This window comes from Pleurodeles waltl, chromosome 3_1 (assembly GCF_031143425.1).
Source record: "Pleurodeles waltl isolate 20211129_DDA chromosome 3_1, aPleWal1.hap1.20221129, whole genome shotgun sequence".
Lineage (NCBI taxonomy): Eukaryota > Metazoa > Chordata > Amphibia > Caudata > Salamandridae > Pleurodeles > Pleurodeles waltl.
Window position 1 is genome coordinate 1,923,570,500 of NC_090440.1, and position 24,098 is coordinate 1,923,594,597.

General features: G+C 42.7%; 1 protein-coding gene across 1 annotated transcript in view; it reads left to right on the forward strand.

The window, feature by feature from the left end:
• Positions 1–24,098, forward strand: part of LOC138283644 (kinesin-like protein KIF12) — a 369,377-nt gene that overhangs the window by 287,125 nt on the left and 58,154 nt on the right. The gene's annotated exons all lie outside the window — the stretch shown is intronic.

Consider the following 24,098-nt stretch of genomic DNA (forward strand, 5'->3'; position numbering starts at 1 on the left):
GACCACATCTGGCATTGTTGTAGTGTTGTACTGAAGCCAATTGATGACACTCTATGGTCCTACGTTCTGCACACTGACAGCCCTTGCCAATTGGCTATGGGATACATGAAGTATTCTGATGCATCTAACTTCTTGGGACGTGGTAGTTTGTGTTGATTTGTGTGCTCGGCCTGCAGAGGAAGTTCACTTTCAATTGCCATTTTCTGGAAATATTGCCATCTGGACTGCTATTGTATAACTTCAGCACTGCCAGTTTGAGCCTGTAGCCACACCCTGTATCCATATACAGCCTGTGATGGTTAAAATCATTCCTCAATACTGAGGTTCCTCACCTTCAGCCTATGCCCAGTGTTTACCATTGTTATGGCATTGGGGGCATGGTGGAGAGATGTGACAGGTCCCATGATCACTTTGGCCTGTTGGCTCCTGAATCTAGCTCAGATGTGTACTGTGCATGCTCCTAGTTTATTGGTCATTGAACTCCTGCAAACAGTGTGTTGTGTACTGATATTCTATGACATTTGTCCCTTTGTTTTGGACATTATATAGGGTGTGAGAAAGTGCCTCTTTCTAGCCTTGTTACCCCCACTTTTGGCCTTTTTGTGAGTGTATTTCAGGGTGTTTTCACTGTCTCACTGGGATCCTGCTAGCCAGGGCCCAGTGCTCATAGTGAAAACCCTATGTTTTCAGTATGTTTGTTATGTGTCACTGGGACCCTGCTAGCCAGGACCCCAGTGCTCATAAGTTTGTGACCTATATGTATGTGTTCCCTGTGTGATGCCTAACTGTCTCACTGAGGCCCTGCTAACCAGAACCTCAGTGGTTATGCTCTCTCTGTACAAATTGTCACTAACAGGCTAGTGACCAATTTCACCAATTTACATTGGCATACTGGAACACCCTTATAATTCCCTAGTATATGGTACTGAGGTACCCAGGATATTGGGGTTCCAGGAGATCCCTATGGGCTGCAGCATTTCTTTTGCCACCCATAGGGAGCTCTGACAATTCTTACACAGGCCTGCCATTGCAGCCTGAGTGAAATAACGTCCACGTTATTTCACAGCCATTTACCACTGCACTTAAGTAACTTATAAGTCACCTATATGTCTAAGCTTTACCTGGTAACGGTTGGGTGCTAAGTTACTTAGGGGGTCACTCTGACCCTGGCGGTCATCGACCGCCAGGGTCGATGACCACGGAACACCGCCAACAGGCTGGCGGTGCTTCCTTTGCTACAGCCGCGGTCACCCAGCCGGGTCCGGCGGTTTCCCGCCGGATTTCCCCCGGCTGGGAGAATCCTCCATGGCGGCGCTGCTTGCAGCGCCGCCATGGGGATTCCGACCTCCTTCCCACCAGCCTGTTTCTGTCGGTTTTCACTGCCAGAAACAGGATGGCGGGAACGGGTGTCGTGGGGCCCCTGGGGGCCCCTGCACTGCCCATGCCACTGGCATGGGCAGTGCAGGGGCCCCCTAACAGGGTCCCAGCAGGATTTTCACTGTCTGCTTTGCAGACAGTGAAAATTGCGACGGGTGCAACTGCACCCGTCGCACCCCTGCAACACCGCCGGCTCCATTCGGAGCCGGCTTCATTGTTGCAGGGCCTTTCCCGCTGGGCCGGCGGGCGCTCTTTTGGCGGTCGCCCGCCGGCCCAGCGGGAAAGTCGAAATGGCCCCCGCTGTCTTTTGACCGCGGAGCGGTCTTTCGACAGGGGAAATTTGGCGGCCCGCCAAACTCAGAATGACCCCCTTAGTGTGTGGGCACCCTGGCACTAGCCAAGGTGCTCCCACATTCTTCAGGGCAAATTCCCCGGACTTTGTGAGTGCGGGGATACCATTACACGCGTGCACTATACATATGTCACAACATATGTATAGCGTCACAATGGTAACTCCGAACATGGCCATGTAACATGTCTAAGATCATGGAATTGTCACCCCAATGCCATTCTGGCATTGGGGAGACAATTCCATGATCCCCTGAGTCTCTAGCTCAGACCCGGGTACTGCCAAACTACCTTTCCCGGGGTTTCACTGCAGCTGCTGCTGCTGCCAACCCCTCAGACAGGTTTCTGCCCTCCTGGGGTCCAGCCAGGCTTGGCCCAGGAAGGCAAAACAAAGGACTTCCTCAGAGAGAGAGTGTTACACCCTCTCCCTTTGGAAAAAGGTGTCAGGGCTGGGGAGGAGTAGCCTCCCCCAGCCTCTGGAAATGCTTTGATGGGCACAGATGGTGCCCATCTCTGCATAAGCCAGTCTGCACCGGTTCAGGGATCCCTCAGCCCTGCTCTGGCGCGAAACTGGACAAAGGAAAGGGGAGTGACCACTCCCCTGACCTGCACCTCCCCTGGGAGGTGCCCAGAGCTCCTCCAGTGTGCTCCAGACCTCTGCCATCTTGGAAACAGAGGTGCTGCTGGCACACTGGACTGCTCTGAGTGGCCAGTGCCAGCAGGTGACATCAGAGACTCCTTCTGATAGGCTCCTTCAGGTGTTGCTAGCCTATCCTCTCTCCTAAGTAGCCAAACCTCCTTTTCTGGCTATTTAGGGTCTCTGCTTTGGGGAATTTCTTAGATAACGAATGCAAGAGCTCATCAGAGTTCCTCTGCATCTCTCTCTTCACCTTCTGCCAAGGAATCGACTGCTGACCGCGCTGGAAGCCTGCAAAACTGCAACAAAGTAGCAAAGACGACTACTGCGACCTTGTAACGCTGATCCTGCCGCCTTCTCGACTGTTTTCCTGGTGGTGCATGCTGTGGGGGTAGTCTGCCTCCTCTCTGCACTAGAAGCTCCGAAGAAATCTCCCGTGGGTCGACGGAATCTTCCCCCTGCAACTGCAGGCACCAAAGAACTGCATCACCGGTCCTCTGGGTCTCCTCTCAGCATGACGAGCGAGGTCCCTTGAACTCAGCAACTCTGTCCAAGTGACTCCCACAGTCCAGTGACTCTTCAGTCCAAGTTTGGTGGAGGTAAGTCCTTGCCTCCCCATGCTAGACTGCATTGCTGGGAACCGCGTGTTTTGCAGCTACTCCGGCTCCTGTGCCCTCTTCCAGGATTTCCTTTGCGCACAGCCAAGCCTGGGTCCCCGGCACTCTAACCTGCAGTGCACGACCTCCTGAGTTGTCCTCCGGCGTCGTGGGACCCTCTTTTGTGACTTCGGGTGAGCTCTGGTTCACTCCACTTTGTAGTGCCTGTTCCGGCACTTCTGCGGGTGCTGCTTGCTTCTGAGAGGGCTCCTTGTCTTGCTGGGCGCCCCCTCTGTCCCCTCACGCAATTGGCGACATCCTGGTCCCTCGTGGGCCACAGCAGCATCCAAAAACCCTAACCGCGACCCTTGCAGCTAGCAAGGCTTGTTTGTGGTCTTTCTGCACAGAAACACCTCTGCACAACTCTTCACGACGTGGGACATCCATCCTCCAAAGGGGAAGTTTCTAGCCCTTGTCGTTCTTGCAGAATCCACAGCTTCTACCATCCAGTGGCAGCTTCTTTGCACCCACAGCTGGCATTTCCTGGGCATCTGCCCACTCCCGACTTGATCGTGACTCTTGGACTTGGTCCCCTTATTCCACAGGTACTCTCGTCTGGAAATCCATCGTTGTTGCATTGCTGGTGTTGGTCTTCCTTGCAGAATTCCCCTATCACGACTTCTGTGCTCTCTGGGGAAATTAGGTGCACTTTGCACCCACTTTTCAGGGTCTTGGGGTGGGCTATTTTTCTAACCCTCACTGTTTTATTACAGTACCAGCGACCCTCTACAAGGTCACATAGGTTTGGGGTCCATTCGTGGTTCGCATTCCAATTCTAGAGTATATGGTTGGTGTTGCCCCTATCCCTATGTGCCCCCATTGCATTCTATTGTGACTATACATTGTTTGCACTGTTTTCTATTGCTATTACTGCATATTTTGGTATTGTGTACATATATCTTGTGTATATTTGCTATCCTCATACTGAGGGTACTCACTGAGATACTTTTGGCATATTGTCATAAAAATAAAGTACCTTTATTTTTAATATATCTGTGTATTGTGTTTTCTTATGATATTGTGCATATGACACTAGTGGTACTGTAGGCGCTTTGCTCGTCTCCTAGTTCAGCCTAAGCTGCTCTGCTAAGCTACCTTTTCTATCAGCCAAAGCTGCTAGACACCCCTCTACACTAATAAGGGATACCTGGGCCTGGTGCAAGGTGTAAGTACCCCTTGGTACTCACTACAAGCCAGTCCAGCCTCCTACATAGGGCATGTCAAATGCAGGGCTAGGTGTATCTGTCTTAGACATATTGTTTATGTGCTCACATGTTTTGGAAGTATAGTGCAAATTATATGAAATTACACAAAGACCCCCACTTCCTGAAGTAGCATGTGGGTGCATGTGTATGTGCATTGGTGTACACATGTAGAGGCTTGCATGTTTGTGTGCACAACATGTGACTCCCTTGTATGTTGTCCTGGCAATATGGGCCCTTATGTAGCCTGGCTGTGTCCTGTGGGGACCATATGCAACCTGAGATTATCATGGGTTGTATGTGTTGAATGGTTGCTATTTTGTGTAGCTGTCACCTGCCAGTTTCTGTCATATGGTATATCATGTTAACCAGTGGCCACTGTATAAGTCAAGGGAAGGGAGCGGATGGAGGGGGGTGGCAGTGTCAGGATGGAGACGAGGTAAAAAGAAAAAGCACTCACTTTGCTGGGACGGAGACAAGGTAAGTGCTGCGCCAGCTAAGCCCACTGTCATGTCACAATTATCACAATGTAATAGCATAGCTGTAGGTCACCATGAAATAGGAAACAACAGTTTCATTATAATGATGCAGTGATGCTGGGGCAGAGTTTGTTATTGACATAGTTTATCAAGCCTCATTAGAATATTGTGGGGCATTTTCTCTGGGTCAATGACTAGTGGACACTGTCTGGGTCAAACTGGTCTGTAGGGCGATTGGCTAGTGCCTGTTAGGCTGGTCCTACAGGTCAGTGTGTGGACTGTTTATTGGCTGTTGTGGGCCTGTTGTATGGTCTGCTGGGCCAGTTTTTACTGTTGATTTCTCTGATATTAAAACAAACATTTCTGCAGCATACTCAAACCCAAGCAGTTTTACATGCCTCTCAAAAAACCTATAAAGTGTCTCTTTACAAGATGAAACTGTCTTAGTTTGAAAACATAAGCCATTTTTAGGTATCTAATTCACTAATGGGGCCACTTTTATTTTGGTGCCTGGGCCTATTTACTGTCCCAATACGACACGGACAGCGTTTGTGGTGGGTACGGTCCTAAACCCAAGCACACTGGCTGCTCAGCTTTAGGCCTCCCTTAACCACTAACATGCTCTTATGTTGCAGGAGTTCAGTGGGCGCAGTTTTATTTGAATTATTTATAGTAGATAGGTGGGTCTTTAAACATGTTATATATGATAATTCATTAATAACTATAAGCTTTCAATTATCATTCATAACATGATCAGGTGATGTATACAATCTCGACTGGCATTACTCCATTCTTTTACAAATTCTAGGCTTAACTCGCTAACTGGTCTGATTGACGATGCTAGCGACGTTCAGGCAAGCTTGGGATTTGAGTACTGTGTCTGTCTTGGGGCAAACCTGTCCAATTCCCTTTTATAGCTGGGGCTGTGGTTTGGCATCACATGACTTATTAGGTTGAAAGACCAACTCATTGTGGCCATTCTGCATGAGTCAGATGATTAGGTTAGTGCAACTTCTACTCTTTCTGCTTACACTCAGGGCCACTGGAATTATGCAGTTCTGTAGCCACATTATTTTTGCCTAGTTATAGATTTGCCATATAATCCATCATCTGATGCAAACTTTGCAGATTAAGACAAAAAAAATGGTTTCTAATTCACATGGATCAAAAGTTACTAAAAATGCAGCAACATGTGTTGCTGTACAGCGGAAGGCACTTTGCAAAGGTTGACTGCTCACCTTTCGGTTGCATATTGCTGTATTTGGACATTAAACTAGTACTAATATGTTAAATCATTTTTCCAGTTAGTATTAAAATGTGTCAAAATACAAAATATTGAACTGATAATAACAGAAAATATGGCATTTTTTGTTGCTGCATAATTTAGTAAACAACTGCCAGATAATTTGGTCCTCCCTTGCCGCATAATTCCACTGGCCCTGCTTATATATCACTTTTTATAGGCATGGGTGGCTGGGTCAAACTTTATGATGCCAGTGACATTCCAGAGACACTGTAGGCCCTTAAATTAGTAGCTTTTGTGGGGCTCCAGTTGGCCTTTTAGATGCCTCTAGCCAATCAAACTGCAGTTGGCTTTCTTGTCCCTTTTTTCCTTCAGGACCATGACACCAACTTTGGTGTGCTTCTCGGCCTTCCTCCTTCTGGACTCTGACCACTCTCCTTTGCTGTCCCTTGTGGAAAGAAGGGGGAAGTTGTTCCCCCATACAGTGCACCCCAGTGTACCATCCTCAAGAAACCAGTTCCATGCCTGGGTTGCTTCTCCAGCCCACCATGCCTCATAGTGGGGTAGGCATTTGCGATAACCACTGGTTTGTCTGTGTCGCCAGTTCCATTGTACTCTAGTTAGATGAAAGATACTCATTAAAATATTGCCCGCCAAGGCTGGCTAGGTTGTGGAGTCAAAATATACTCCATGAAGTGGCAATGGGTTTGGATCTGAAAGAGACTATTGTTATGCGGTTGCTACTCAGATAATAGACTGCTTGTTTAGGGCAGAGAATATCCACACCAGTAGTAGCTGTCGGTCTAACTCCTGGCTAGCTCATAGTGGTACACCCAAACTCACCGAGGTAAAGGTGATTATGGCAACCAGAACATGACACTCTGACTCCCCAGGGAAGTGGTGAAAAAAGACCTTTCCCCTTTCATGATATTCCTCATGCATGCAAAGCAAGACACAAAAAAGTGAGATATGTTTTCAATACAGTTATTGAAACAATCACAATCTGGCATATAGAGATTGAGCTTCGATAATTAGGCAGATGAAACAAAGCAAGGTAGTCAGCATTACAAACATAGTAAAGAAGAGAAACAATCCCACCATAGTGAATATGGTTCTAGATGTTCTAGAGGTTCCTACCTAACCCTAGACTACACTGAGAGCATAGCAAGTGCACCCTTCTGACTGGCCCAATATAAGGGATTAGCCTCAACCCCATACCTAGAGACAGTGTCTGGAGTTGGCCTATGGTGTAGATGGCAGTCCTCTCAGGAGGCTGGTAGATCAGCGCCAGCCGAGCTGCATATCACATTACATGCATCCCAGGATAGTGATGGCTGGAATGCCCTCTGCCACTTCCAGGTCAGTGCACCGTTTATATAACAATCCATACTGTGTTGAAAGTACAGTTCTGATGTACAGGTCTGAGGTATTAGAAGCTGTCTCATGAATGGGCAACACAAACCAGCATTTTGTGTAAAGTGTTCTTAGCCTTGGAGAGAAAGTAGTGATTACAAGCAACTTGTACCATAGATTCATAGAAACCTATCAAGCAAGACATGTGTAAGTGTCTTCGCTAAAAGCAGATTAGCTGAAATTAATAAAATGTAAAATTGTAAAACAAACTAAAACAGGGTTGAACACATGGGTCCAAGAGGTCCTCATGACACTATACCAGAAAATATTGCAGTCCTTGCCTAGTCAAAGCTGTAGCTTTTTAAAATGAAAAACGTGTTTGTATATATATGTGGGGACTATAAGACTGTTAAAATTAGGGCTACAAAACAAACATGAAGGTTCTAGCATTTTCTTGGGGTAAGGTACGACTCTGAACAGCTTAATAGCACTTACAAAGCAAGACGCTATACCCAGAATAGCAGTGTGTTACGCAATATCTGCCTTATGAAACACTGAAGGCCTCATTTAGCAATTAGTGAGGTTTAGGTCCTGCCAAACTCAAGGTCTCCCATCTCATTTAGAGTAGGAAGTGTGGCTGCATTTCTGACTCTGGAGCCTCAGCTAGCTCTGCAGTCAGAAGCCACTGATCTGGAAAACTGTTTGTCAAAGGGCTGCTAGTGTCACAGTGGTGATCGCTGCTGCCATATTTAAGGCACTGAGTTTACCTTCCTGGGTCTGCTATGCAAGACAGACTAGGCAGAGAGCAAGCAATGGCTCACATGCACAAGTAGAAAGCTCCCTGCTTAACAGGAACATTGTTCTTTTGTTTTTTCTGAAACACTCTACTGCTTGGGACTTTGCTCTTATTTTTGTTAAATTGTGCAGTGTAGTATAGTCGAGCATGGCATACTCTCACTGTTCATCTGTGCCTTCAATGCATCTATTACACCAGCAGAGGCAATTATGGCACGAATATTCCCACTAGGCAGGTGAGGATTTCTAAATATGCCAAGAAATCCTTCATTAAGGGACTATAGGCCAGGGCCTCTGATGACCAGACAGGCTGATCACCAAGCATTAAGCAAGGGCATCAGTATCAGTTCACTTACTAAGGGCCTAATCTAGATTTTGGCTGAGGGGTTACTCCGTCACAATGGTGATAGATATTCCATCCACTGAAATCTAAATCCCATTGCTTCCTATGGGATTAACATTTCAGCGGACAGAATATCCATCACCATTGTGACAGAGTAACTCCTCTGCTGAAATCTAAATCATGTCCTAAATCTTAGCTTACAATCCAGACACAATGTTATGAGACATAATTTTGAAAATGCTATGATCAGGTCAATAAAATTGTCAATGTCTGCACATATCATATAATCCAATATGCCTATAAGAATTTGCAGATTGTAACAAAAAAACAGTTTGCAGCTCTAATGGATCACTGCGCCACACATGGTACCACTAAGCAGTAATTGGTCCCCCTTCAATTACTGATTGTTTCATTCAGGTGTCAAACTAGTACTGAGAAGGCTAAACTAAACAGTTGAATAGATAGCATGAATGTGTGTTAAAATGATGAAATGATTAAATAATAGGGTCACAGAATTTGCCACATTATTCAAATAATTGGCGTCTTCTTGCTTTACTCCAGGACTTAGCTCACCCTGGTGCATAGCTTAGTCCTCCATTATCCTAAGCTTAATGATAGCAGGTCCAAAATCATAACACAGTCTAATCAAAGAAGAAATTTCCTTTGCAGACTTTCTTCTTGACTTGCACCAAGCAGGCACAGAGGACGCTTCCACAGAAAGCTGTTAGACTCAGATTGGGGTCTGTGTGACAGGGTGACCACCAGTCAGTCAGTATAATTCTAGGCAGTGATTAAAAAAAATCAGGACAAGTGGACGTTTTTAAGGTCACCCATCTCAGAGAAAGGGTCTGATTACGAGTGTGGCGGTCCTCGGACTGGCACACTCACAGTGGCTGTCGGACCGCCATGGTTTTGGTGGTTCAACCGCCACATTACAAGGTTGGCTGGCAGCTCCGCCAACCTACTGCTGTCTCTGCTGGAATCTTCCATCCAGACGGGCTGATGGTAGTGGAGGTTGGAACCAGCCTGGGTGGTGCTGAAGTCAGCGCCGCCCTGCTGATTATAACCTGGTTCTCCGCAACCCTTTTCATGGTGGTTTCACCGCCATGAAAAGACTAGCAGAGAACAGGTGGAGGGGCGATAGGGGGGCCCTGCACTGCCCATGCATTTGGCATGGGCAGTGTAGGGGTCACCCTGCCCATCACCCTCGCAATGCACACTATATGCTGTGCAGACAGTCAGCATTGCCAGGGTGCCTGTGCATCCTGCAGGTGGCAGCATTCCTGCCGGCTCTATTATGAGCCAGTGACAATGCTGCCAGCACTTTCCAGCTGGGCTGACAGGCGGAACCTTGGTTTCCTTCCGTCAGCCCAGTGGGAAAATTGTAATGGGCCCGGCGGGGAGGTAGCCAGCATGGCGGCAGCCTCCCCATCAGGGGTTGGGAGGACGGGTCATCCCGACCACTCAACTCGAAATCAGGTCCAAAGTGTTAATTTTATGAATGCACGTTTAAAAAATTAAAAATTGTATGAAACCCTTGAGGTTAACAGCAAGCACAAGACCTGGTGTTAAATGTAAGTTTTATGTTAGCCCTTTGTTGTTCTTGATTGTGTAACTGAGATGCTACAAAGATTACCCTACTGAAAACATAAATCACTAATCTCTTCGACCTACTGGCGCAATCATAGGCCAGTCCATGTTACCTTTTGCTTCCCAACTATTGGTGATTGTTAAATTTTGAAGGACGCTGGGGTATTTGTAATTAGTAGCAAGTCCCTGAGACTAAGGTTGTATCTCATTCATGCTGCTTAGATTCTGCAACAGGTTAGGTCGAATTTTCTGTAAGTACAGCTTGATGGGATTTGTTTCTGTTTCTTCTGGCATGCCCAAGGTATCTACATTATTGAATCTAGACCTGTCCTCTACACCTGCAAGTCTCTTCTTGCCTTTTCACCATGGTTTTCAGGTCAGCAAGCTGTTCGAGGTGACTACCTACATCATATTTGATTGCTGATATTCTGCGTTCTGCCTCTGTGATATGATCTGCAATTTTGTCCATATCCTGTGCAGTAGTGTTAAGTTTATCGTCAGGCTCTCTATTTTCTCTGTAGTTGCCTTTAGGGTTAATTGTTTCAGATCTGTATTAGAAGGTGCGGGTTCAGCTTGTGTTTCTATGTGCCAAGGAGAGTGTGCTACTTTTTTGCACCATGTTGGCCAGACCATCTTCTAATTCTTATTGCATGTAGAGTGCGCCAGGATGCCTTTACTTCTCAGCAGTATCAGGTTTGCTTATGTTGTGTTACTCTGGTCTCTGCTTCCCTTGCTTCATTGCCTAGATGGTTTCTTCCGGCCACCTGCTCACTCCATGAGCTAGACCAATCAACTAACATTGGCCCCTCAGTGTTTAGGGCCACCAATCTCTGCCACCTCTATTGTGCTGTCGCTTCCTATTCCCAATGGTGCCAGAAGTGTCTCTAGTGATTCAACCTCTCTTTCTTCCAAATACTGTTAGTGTCAGGATCCTTATTTGCCCCCTCTTCCAATGTCAGAACAGGCATGCCACTGCTGGTCATCCCTCCCACCTCACCCCCAGCTCCAGGCTTCTCTGTACACTGTTGGCAAAGCTAGAGGGGAAGAGAGAACCAACCACTCATTGTCTGCACTATAATGCCTCTAGGCACAGTGCCGCTCCACCGCCGATCCCCTCACCACAAAAGTTATGGAGTCATAAAACACATGACAATGAGTCCTGTATAAAGTTTACCTGCATATTACTACAGGTATATAATATTTGTGAAGAACTTAATGTATGTCCAGTTTATGTTCATAAGCGTTCACCTCCCTCATGGTCTGATGAATGGTCTCTGAATTTACTGTTTTTCAGTCATAGCACTCAGGCATGTTTGCTTGGCTGAAGAAGGATGGGAATCAAATTTTAACATTGTGCCTACTTATGATTCAAGAGGCTGCTGGGTCAGAGGAATCAGAGCTCATCTTGTTATTAGAATGGGAATTACTTTGATGTGTCCCTTGGTGTTCCTTGGACAGCGGCAAACATTTCTCGCTCAGTCATGTTTGGAGTATACCCTCTTACCCTGCAGGTAAGCGCAAGCTTTCACTGCTTTCAGGCTCCTCCGCTGTATGTTTCATTGAGTTGGGAGGCCTCATGGCAGCGGGTTAGTGGAACCCATTCATCATTTGGTTTTATTCAGACATATGTCCTTATGTGGGGAAATATTTAGCCATGGTATATGGCATGCTCCTTACTTCCTCAGGCCGCATTATAATCCATGTACCACTGTCATGACAACGGTGCATATCAATAGATTTTTTTTTTATACTGGCATCCTCACAAAATAACGTCTCCTTATGAAGGAGACATGGCGCAGATTTTTTTGTCAGGCCCCGTTTTTCTTAGGTCCTTGTTACAATCCAAGCGTCCATGTCCATGACAGATTGCACAACTGCAGGTCGCGGCATGATTTCACAGTGAAGCACTTTTAATGGCAGTCCAAATCCATTACTGATATTAGCGTCTTCGGTATGTATAATAATGTGTTAAGTGTTACAGTAATGGTGGCCAATCAGCGGATTTCATGATTCTCCTGAGTGATTGAGGTCACTAGGCTGTGGAGCCAGAGCATCTTCAGTTCACTCTTTTCAGCCCAATGGTGTGTCCACACTAAAAGATGGCAGGGACTTTTAGGAGCTGTTAGTGTTTGTCGAAAGGGGTCCTTGATTTTGCTAACGGTTCAAGGACATCATTCTATCTATCTGCGGTATAAACAGATCTCTATTCTTTATATCTGATGGGCTTTGTCAGCCCTACACCATGATATATATGTTTGCAGATAAATTGTAAATCGTTGTAGAGTTTCATCAAACATTTTGGACTGCAAAGATCTAGTTTACACTTCTTTCTACTGTGTGTAACATGAAAATCACAATGGCCTCCCTGTGTAATAACGAAGGCTTCGTGTTGTCATAATGTTTGTTCTAATATTTCTACTATAATTGACTTCAAACATGTCTCTGTATGTATTTTTCCAAAAAGTGGGCAAGTAGAAGAATTTGTCTTGCTCTTGCATTTAATCCTTGATTTAGATTGTGTAATGTATGCTTTTATTCTTAGATGGTCTTGCCAGCATAACTAACTCAAAGTGGCTAAAATCAATTTTTATATCACAATTTGTGAAAGCTTAATTGATTATTTTGATGCGACTATGTATAAATTCTTTGCCTGTTTCTGCTTGGTTACATACTGTGCCTTGGCCGCATCTCGAGTGCCCCTTTATCGGTAGTAACTTAAGCATGCTTTTCAGAGATGCAACTTCTTTTAGGCTTTGAAACCTGAGTGAACTTAGCCTTCCTTGATGTTATCTGCATTACAGCAGGTTGATATGGTTTTAGATTGCAAATGCGGTATGGAGCGCTCTAGATGTCATTCTTTATTAATAATCTTTCTTATATTAATGGTTTCTTGACAGAACGTTTTAACACAGGTTAATTTACCTTCATCAGACCTCAATCTTAGTTCACATAATGCCTCTCTAGGGGTAAAACAGGGTTGTTTTCGGAATCTCTTTAACAGTCTTGGTGGGTAATCTATTTCTTTGAGCTTTTTCTTTAAAGGATACACATTCCTGAAGCTGATACACCATTTGTATCTATGTAGTGTCTATGGTTCTATAGCGCCCACTGCCAATCCCAGCTCATCACACTATTCATGCAATTTTATTGGTTGTGAAATTGTAGGTACCACAAACTCTGGCCTTGCTCGTCGTAATTAGACACAAAAGATAGCTAAGAAAGTAACAGTAATTGAAATCGGATTTAATTCTTAATTGGCATACAATTTGCCTTGTCTGTGTGTTTTTTGATGTTACCATCTAAAGAAGAGACCTTTCACTTTTAATATTCCATGACGAGTGGAACTGTGACTGCATGGAGAACACACCCTTTAACTGGGACACCGCCCTTCTTGATCCTGTAGTGGTGGTATATTAAAGGAGCCCTCCACACCAGTGCTTGAAAAGTCGTTTTACCGTTAGTGGGACTTCTGCTGGGTTGTTACTCTCACTTTAGACCAGCCCTAGGTCTGGGAAGCGTAATGAAGCCTATATGAGAGGAACCTCAGAGGACAGACAAACTATTTGCCTGCAAGTGGAGCTGAATTGTGCCTGCCAGTAAGAGCTGGGATGGCTCCAGAAGCACCTGTACAAACCCCTAGATGTCTGCAAAATCTCTGAACACATTTCGATATATACCATTGTCACAAAGGAGCAAAGAGTTTTCCACATCCCAGCTGAATAGGAGAAGAAACATCTAAGTTTAGCATCATCTGCTTCATAAAGCAACTTATCACAAATGCAAGAAGTTCTACCTGACCTGTGGTTTGGTTCTGTGGGCTGAAGGAGTTTACACCTATTCTGAAATATTTCCAACCATGTTTTTTAGCAGAGATTGACTTTTCAAGTTGCTGCTCAAATCTAACCATAAATCCATTACCCGGTGAGAATTGGTTAAGCCAATCACCTCAGTGAGTGGCCCTCATCCTGTGGGTCTTTTCAAGTGTCCCCACCACTACAAAATCTCACTACAAAAAGATAGCCAGCATTTTCTAATGCACCAAGTCTTAGGATTTTATGTGTCTCGTGTACCCAATAGTGTGTGATGGCCAACTATGACATAATCTCCAAATGATTGTATAGTATCAGTTGGTTACTGGACCCCAGTAACTTGATCTGCGTTTTAACTAGACACCATTATTTATCAACCATGATATACCTATCATCATTTACTAAAAGAACGTTTTTGAGACTGTGCAGTGGCTTCATTGGGGTCGTAGCAGGTCAGAGTCATTGACTTTTGTTTGATATGTTTGAGCGTAGGGATTTTTTGTGGTACACTTTATTTTTGCATGCTGGAAACACAGCAGATGAGGTGCCATTGGATGGCCTAGAACCTAGGTTTGGACAAATACGAGGTCTTGAACTAGAATACTGTTTTCCTTGTATGTAGTAAGTCAGAAGGGCAAAGTTTTGAGCTAAAATGCAAAACCAACTCAAAGTCAGGCAAATACAGTTTCTCTAAGAGAGGCTTATTCAACCCTTAGTTGAGTAGAGCTAGGACTGTAGGCTGCTTCAGAAATTGAATGTTGAATGTTGACAGTTCTTACACATCACTTAGATCAAGAAACTACTCAGTGAAAGCTCCTAGAACACTTTAGTAAAATCATAAAGCATGAAAATAAGGCCCAAAATGGCAGAAAGTGTATCGGTCTCTGCAAAAGTATAGCACTTTCAATTGACCAGTCCATGTGGCCTCCCCATGCTGCATTGACAGTTGATGAAAGTTCCTGCACAGGACTCACACATGGCCACTGTAGGCTTCCCCCCTGCAGTCATACAGCACAACTCCCAGCTGTAAGATAACTCATGCCTTTAGACGTCCTCTTCTTCTGAATAAATAGATGTCTTCATGATAAATTATAAATCAGTTTATTTGAGTTAAATGAATATACAGCCAGCCCAAGAATCAGGCAATCACCAACTGTTGTTTTCCCTTTACATTCCATCCCCACATTCTAATTCTCATGGCAGCATGGTACCATGACTACCAAGCCCAGACATATAAACTTACAATATACAACATATCTCCCTTATCAATATTAGCAAAACAAACAAACAAATATATATAACTGTCATTCAATAAAACATATTCTACGAGTAACTATGTACATAACACACATTATAATAATATTAGATTATCACAATGCATTTTATGCATGGTTTATTTTAAATACAAACCATAAATCTTGTTGGAATTTTCCTTTGCCATTTACTTCTACGAATAGTTCCATCATCATAACGCACTTTTCTACATTTTGTAGGATTTCTGTTTACTCTTGTTTGTTCTATCGCCATCTCATGCATTCCTGTTGTTTATTGTTTCCCTTTTAAACATTGAGCTACCTCTGTGCTGCTACACTTCACAACATTCCTTAAATTCCACCTCTTGCCATCATCCAACACAACAGAATATTTCATTACTGCTTGAATTTTCTTGGGATCTGACCATTTCGATTCATCTTTCCTATAATCCTAAAAACCTCCTTACCTTTACCACATCACCAACTTTAAAAGTTACATTTTCACTGTCTATACCAACCCTCTCCTTCGAACAATATTAGCGCTGTTTCCTAAAAAACACACTCCTTCATACTTTCCTTATCAATCCATACCATTTTATCCTTGTTCATCCAAGCTAATACAGCTCCAGTACAAGATGTTCTACCTCTCAACAGTACAAATGGAGTTTCACCAGATAATGAATGTGGTGTTGTACGATAATTCCAAACAATTTTCTTTATTTCTTCCTTCCAATCTAAATTGCTTATCATTGATAGTTGTATGTTTTCTCCTAATACCCTATTGAATCTCTCAACTAAACCGTTTTCACAAGGATGATATACAGCAGTTGTTTATGAATAATTCCACTGTGCATTAAAAATTCTCAAATTCTTTTGCCACAAATTAAGGGCCATTGTCGGGAACTAATACCTCAGGATATTCTTCTCTTCTAAACACTTCCTTACAAGACTCTATGATTACTTTAGCATTCACTTCCCTTACAAAAGTACTTTCTGGCCACTTGGAATAATAATCCATTAATACAACAGCATATCTTTTATCTGGTCCTAATACATCAAATGGACCACACACATCAATTCCCAGTTTTTGCCAAGGATGCTCAGGATATTCCATAGGTATAACTGATGTACTTATCGTATTGTGTGACTTGTCACTGCATGCACAGGCCATGCAGCCTCTTACAAACCTTTCCAAATCATGATCTAATCCTGGCCACCAAAAATCTGTCACTACGTCTTAATATCCCATTAATACACGATCATTCTGACCATAAAAATATGTAATTATCAATTTCACCCATTTTGTTCCATTCCAATTTCCAATGACTTTGCAACATACCCATTATTTTCTGACATACTTCATCTTTTTCTACCTCAGACTTCCATTCTTGTTCGGAAATTGCCTTAAAACTTGCATTCTCTACATCCGCTACTAAAATTTCTTCCTCTTGTTCATGAAATGTTCTTTCTAATGGACAACTTGATAAAAAATCAGCATTGACATTCTTCATGCCAGGTATGCATTTCACTGTGAACGTGTACTCTTGCAATCTTAATAACCATTTTGCAATGTGTGGAGTAGCCTTTCCCGCACCCTTGGTTGTGCATACATCAATTAATGGTTTGTGGTCAGTCCATAATTCAAAATCAGTGCCCAATACAAAATGTTGAATGCCCCACCAACATGCCATAGTTTATTTTTCAATTGTAGAATAATTCAATTCTGCACTTTTCAATGTTTTTGCTACAAATGCAACTACTCTTTCATGACTATTTCCATTTATTTGCATGAGAACGGCACCTAAACCATGAATACTCGCATCAGTTTCAATGATTCACTTATCACTTGGTTTATATAGCTCCAGTGCTACCGCATTAATAATACAATTTTTAATAACATTGAAAGCATTTTCACATTCTACTTATTCAAATTTACACCCTTTTGTCATTAATTCCCTCAAAGGTTTGGCTTTATCTGCAAAATGATCAACAAACTTAGCATAAAATTCAGCTATTCCTAAATATGATCGTAATTGATCTTTATTCACAGGACTTGGAGCCATTTCGATAGCATCTACAAATTTATACTTAGGTTTTATACACTGTTTTGGTAATGTGTAACCCAAATATTCCACCTCTTGAACTGCAAATTTACATTTGCTAAACTCAACTGTTAAACCAGCATTATCTAGAACAGATAATACGTTATGTAAAGTTCCATCATGATGTTGTTTTTCTTTACCCCATACTAAAACATCATTTTAGAAGAACTTTACTTGTTTAAAATCTCCCAACAACTTTTGCATTACTTGCTGGAAAACAGCTGAAGCAAATGCCAAGCGGAACTACATTCTTTTAAAACAAAATGCCCCTTCTGGTGTGACGAATGACGTTAAATGATGAGAACTTTTATACAACATAATTTGATGATATGCATTTGACAAATCAATAGTTGAGAAATATCATCCTTCAGTCACACCTAACAACAATTCTGCCATCATGGGCAAAGGATGGCGATGAATCCATATACAATTATTTAAGTCCATCAAGTCTACACACACCCTTATTTTTCCATTAGCTTTTCGTACTATAACAATTAGACCTAACCAATTTGACGACTCAATAGGTTCAATTATGTTGTGTTTACATAATCTTTCTAACTCCTCTTTCAAGGAACTCCTCACCATCAAGGGCACACTTCTCACCTTGTGAAACATTTCCCTTTAATATAATTTTATGCACACATTTTTTTAAACAACCTAAATCTCTACTAAACAATTTGGGTAATTTCTGTGCCCACATAGCCATGTCATCAGTAGCAGTTACCAATACTTGATCTTCCTCATTTGAATCTAGTTGTATGCCTAGGGCATGTTGATCCCTACACCCTAACAATAACTTTCCTTTGTCCACTGCATAAGTCACACATACGGCACTTCTATCTTTAAACAATATTTTGGTCTCAAAACATCCAATAATTGGTATTCTACTACCACCATACCATTCTGGTTATATATGTATTTCCTATAGTTTCATGTCTCCCAATTCATGCCATCTTTCTTTGTTGATTAATGTGTAAGGAGAACAAATATCTGCCCACGTACATATCTCCTTCCCACACATATTTACATGGCACTGTGGAGGACGATATTCTGCATTAGATTATTCCAACTTTAATATATCCTCCACTTACTGTACATTTAGCATCTCCACATCTTCCTCTGAATTTTTTAACTCTTTCTCGATCACATGCAGTCACACAGTTCAACTTACTCATACTTCCTTTTCTCTTACAAACCCTGGAAAACTGACCTATTCTTTTACACTTGTGGCATTTTACTTTCATTGCCGGGCAATTACTGGCTGATTCTAAATGCTTTATACTACAGCACTGATAAAACGATTTGTTATGATTTTCATTTACTACATGTTTTTCCTTCTTTGAATTTATTTATATATCTTATATCTTTTATTTTGCAAACACTGAGACGATTTTTCAATTCTTCCATATACTTAGATGCACTCTCCACTCTTTTAGCCCCACCAATAGCTTTTTCCAATATTGGTTCCTTCATGCCTAATATTTTCTCTTGAATTTTTACATTACTTGTTTGAATAATCAACTGGTCTCGGATAACTTCATCTTGTAAACCTTTAAACGTACATGTAACAGCAAAGTTGTTACACCGCCACATATTGATCAACAGATTCATTCACACCTTGTGCACGAGAAAAACATGTATGTCTCTCCACCACTACACTTACTTTCCAACCGAAATGTTGCTCTAAAGCTTTCATTGCATATTCATCATCTAATTCCTCTTCCATATCTGAATTAGCATCCCCAAATTGCTCTGCATTTTTAAGACCCGGTAAAGTCTTTAAAACCTTTATACCTTCAACCCTCAAACTATGTTTTACCATTTCTAACTTTCTTTTTGCTGTGAATGCACAACCATCAATTGCTTCCAAATACGTTTCAAATGCTTCAAGCCAATCCTCCCATTGCATTAACGAATCCCCAGGACTCTCTAAAAATTTAGGTGTCGGCAAAACCGACTGCATTTTTGTTATACATAACACAAATTTGTAATAATACTTAATTCCTTCTTAGATTTAAAAACTGACGAAGTAAATTGGTGGCTGTTGGGCGCTGTCGACGAAAACAGTGAGCCGGTAGCTGTCAGGCAATCGGACAGCAATGGATGTCACAGGCAAATCAGAATAAAATTTTCCATGGTTTCTCGGGCTGGCTGTCTTGAAAAAAAAAACAAAAGGATTCCATTCTCGTCGCCACTAAAACGTCCTCTTCTTCAGAATAAATAGACGCTTTCTTGATTAATTATGAATCTATTTATTTGAGTTGAATGAATATACAGCCAGACCAAGGATCAGGCCATCACCAACTGCTGTTGTCCCTTTGCATTCCATCCCCACATTCTAATTGTCATGGCAGCATGCTCCCATAATTACCATGCCCATGCATACAGACTTATAACATACAACAGTCTCTTTATGGCTGTCAAAACCATTCTGGTCTTCCTAAGCCTACAGTAGCCAGTAGACTGCACCCTTCCTTCTCAGCTACCAGTTCAGTCCTTGGTGTTGACACCAAAGTACTTACCTTCCTCTGGAGCCTCCTCTTTCCAGATGGCAGTTCACACTGAGTGTACGCTAGTTTTTCCACTCACTTTCCAATTACAACAAACAATTTTAACTCATTCTGGTGTCAGAAACGTTACAAATTGTTCACCTTGTATGCTTCACAAGAAGAGTCCTCTGGATGCTCTGATATGGCCTGGTGAGTTAACCAAAAATTAGCCAAAACTGCCCCTTTTGTAGATCAAAACACACCAGGCTTGGTCTGTGGGTCACACTCAGCAGTCTCTTGTCTGCTTTTAAATCCTGCACCATGCAAGTTTGTGGATCAGGTTGTCTTTCCTCCATGGTCAAACATCCAGCTGTTCTCTGTCCTATGGCACCTTACAAGTCACAGGTCACCCATACTAACTCCCAGCACTTCAGGGCATCTGTTCACAGCGAACATGCAACAGAAGTATGTGAAATGCAATTAAATATAGCACACAGAGGAGATGGGGGAACACCCTTATTCTGATTCTTCCCTATCCAAAATTTACCACAGACAATCCTTTACAGCAAACACCCTGCTACAGGAGTCATCAGTTCAAAGCTTTCGAACGATTATATTAATGTTACCCAAATGGCCGCCTTCGCATAGGCTATCTACATAGATTCCACCCTATGCAAACCAAGGCTAGTTTACAGTCATCTGAGCTTAGGCTGCAGTCAAGAACAGGCTGAAAACATATATCTCCCCATTCTCACTTCTCAGGTTTTCTAGTTCTTTGATGGTCACTGAAGGAATGGTCCAAGCCTGCCTCTCACATTCCTCTCTTACCTCTCTCTCCTGTGAGATTGTCCAAAGGGAATCAGTCCTTCTGCAGCTCTCTCCTGCAGAGAACAGGCAGGTTCTGATGGCAGCCAACTTATACATCACAAAGGAAAAACACGCACAGCATAAAGCAGATAGTGGTTTCTCAATATGCAAAGTCAAAATACCAGCAGTGATTGGCACAGAAAAAGGAAGAGTAGCATGTGTAAAAGTGGATTATCTCCATTGTACAAAACGGAATCCCTTGCAGGAGAAAGCTCTCACAAGTAACAACAGACCTGAGTGCAACCTCATGGGATAACATTAAATTGTTATAGAAAGTGTAGCACATTGAGTATAGGAGATATAATATAGTTTGTATTGGAGATATAAAATAGCTTAGCCTCAAAGATGTCAGTAACTTCTCGTTTTCAGTGTTTATGTGCTAATTGTAGCTGCCCTTTTTACTTCTCTGTAAATATTCTTTGTTGAAGATGCAGCTCTGACTGAAAATGGAGGTTATTTAATGTTATTCTCTGTTCCATGCTGTATTCTGAGTTTCTACACATTACCACTTTCTTGGAGGCACCTTGACTATTCTAACTGCCTAGGCAGAATCAAGTGATCTAGGATGACCCAAATGTTTACTTGCATACCAATAGGAGGCCACAATATATTATTCTAGGTCATCCACGCCATTTGGTATTGTGCAGTACGTTTCATCTAAAATGACATCCACAGATGGCAGGGTGACCTTTTCTGGTTGAGGGGAGGAGTCACCTTTCCACTACAGTTTCACATGGAAACGATTCCCCAGTCCTGCTATTTAAACCACATACCCACAAACCTGACATATCTTTCCTCACAACTATGGGTGAGGAGTTTAGTGCTCCTGGTTTAGCAATTCCCGCAATGAGCTGCTTGTCAAAATCATCCTGTACCTGTGGCAGCGGAAACATAGAACTCTTGGGATTCACAATATCAAACACCCATAGTGATGGATTGCAATTAAGAAAGTGTTTAATCTTTAAGTAAAGCTCAACTTGGGTTGGCCCACTCTTCCCATCTATGCTTTCAAAACAGGATAAATACTATTCACCTGAAGCAAATAACTAGTACATCATCTGGACTTAGAGAAGACTCTTCACTTCAATGCTAGGGCAAAGGTTGGCAGGGACAGAACCTTTCCTGTGGTTGTCTTTCTTTAGGCTTGGGCCCAGCCGAGATTCTCTGAATCTCACTGCTGATGTCAAGCGTGGAATAAAGTGAAGTGGACTACCGTAGGAGAAAAGCTGATGTTTAAAAGGCTTGGAAGACCTCTGCAATGGCTAGGAAAGTGAGAAATGACTGTTCAGGGCTGTGTAGAAAGTAAAACAAATCCTCCTTTTTACTATATGACACTCAAATCTCTGCCCTGAACAGAACGCAAGGGAAATATGGATCCTATACAGATGCATCCACCTTCTCCTATTCTGCAGGCAGGTAGGACCCTGGAAAAATGGAAGAAGGGTGGCTTGAAAAGAGTAATGGAAGGAGTGCTGCTGGAACAATTTTTAGAGTGGGAGTGGTGCCATCAATGTTACATCAAAGAAGTCATGGGAATTGTGAAAACCCAAGTATCACACAAAGTCAACAAATGAACCATGCCCATTCAGCAGGAGTGTGGTAAGCTTGTGGTGTGAGCCGGTAGTCGCAGCTCGGGGTGGGGGGGAGGTTGGGGGTGGATGAGGTCAGCAGGGCGGTGCGTGGAGGAGGGGACAACAACAAAAAACAATACTTTTTTTTTAATGTTCCTTCCTCGCTGCTCATCTGGCTCCAATACTTGCAGGCACAGGCTCCCAATGTGCCCTGTGGCCAATCCTAACACTGCTTTCATGCTGCTCGCAGCTGGGTGCTCCGAGACAGAGTGGGAGCCTCTGCCTGCTCTCTCCAACCCAGCAATACAGTGCCCGGTTGAAAAGTGCCCTGTGCGCATGTTTGTTTGTCCGGCCTGAGACGCCCATGGTTGCGCCCCGTTTACAATAAAACATAGTTTATTATGGTTTTATTGTAAAAGGTTTGCAGCTGCTATTGGGGGGTGATGCTCTGCCATAGCAGAGGAGCCGCCCATGTGAGCTGGTGGTGAATTTGGAGCACACCGTTGCAAATATATTACCGAGGCATGGTGTGGTAGTACACTGTCATTTACAGACAGCTCATTGACCACTAAATTTGCACAGATGTGCAGTTTTGCTGATAAAGCTATGCAGCGCACAAATTTTAATGTGCAGAAAGAAATGTTTTCAGTGACTATTTATCATTTGCACATCACCAAGAAAAGTGTCTCTATTTGTTTACATTTCTAAAAATATGTTTCCATCACACTTCAGAATTACAAAAAATGTGCTTCAGTTATGATTTATGAACTGCTGATGTTTTTTTAAAATATTTGTACAGTTCATTTACAAGTATTTATATTTTGTTGAGCGTTAAAAACAAATTCACATTCTCAAGCTTTTACTTTCACACTCCTGTGTACCCCAACAAGACAGTAGAACAGTTCACTTTACAAAATCCTCTCACTTTTTTTTGTGAGAAATAAAGGTAAACACCATCTGCATTTTAAAAGAATAAGCAGCACATTGTCAGAAGACATAGGGCCTGATTACGACCTTGGCGGATGTGATACTCCTCCACAAACGTAGGTAATAATGGAGCTTGTAATACGGTGGGCAAGATATCGGTCACATTTATTGCTCACTCTCACCTTCTGCACTACAGCATAATTATTTTGTGGGTGCTACAACACTTCACCTAACCTTTACGGCCGGAAGAGAGCATCAAAGGGCCCTAAACCCTATCCTGGTGCACCCACCCTATCCCTGTACACTCCCCAGTAGCACATCAAAGCCTCAAGTCCTTTGAAAACTAATAGTTTGAAACTTTTGTTAGTAGCTAAATGAAAAAATTCCAGGAGTGAACCTACTAGAGTATATACCTAGTAATAAAAGAATGAAAGAAATAGGATCTACCTATGATGGACTCAAAGCCAATCAGTAAACTTTATTTTGTGATGGAATAAATAATTGTGGATATTTGCTATTGCTGTTTGGTCTTAGTGAAAACTGCGAGTGATAACTTTTGACTCTGCTACAAATAAACTTTATTCAGCAGCACAAGACATTTGGCTGTTGCATTGTTTCCTCACATGCCCAAAACAGCACAAAATGGTTATTCAATTGGTGTGCAGTTGTTTTGTGGCCCTGGGATACAAGTAGTAAATAAGAAAATATATAAATGACAGTGCACTCCTTGATTATTGCAATTAATCCAAATCAAAGTTAAAGTTGTCTATGCAGACAGCTATCATCTCCTGATCATAGGAGTAATTAAACATATGAACAAATGCACTGTTTCTAACCGGGATCAGTGTCTCCTCGCTGCACTACTGTGTCTCCCCCAGAGGGGATTCGCACATAAGGTGAGATGGTTATGAAATCATATGCTGGTTAACCTTGAAGTTTCTCCTGGCGTCATCAATTTCTTTCTACATGGCAACAGTGACATCATACATCTCCAATGAATTTTGTACATTATTCATATTCATGATTTCAAGTATAGTAAAGAAACTCCCTCAAAGAT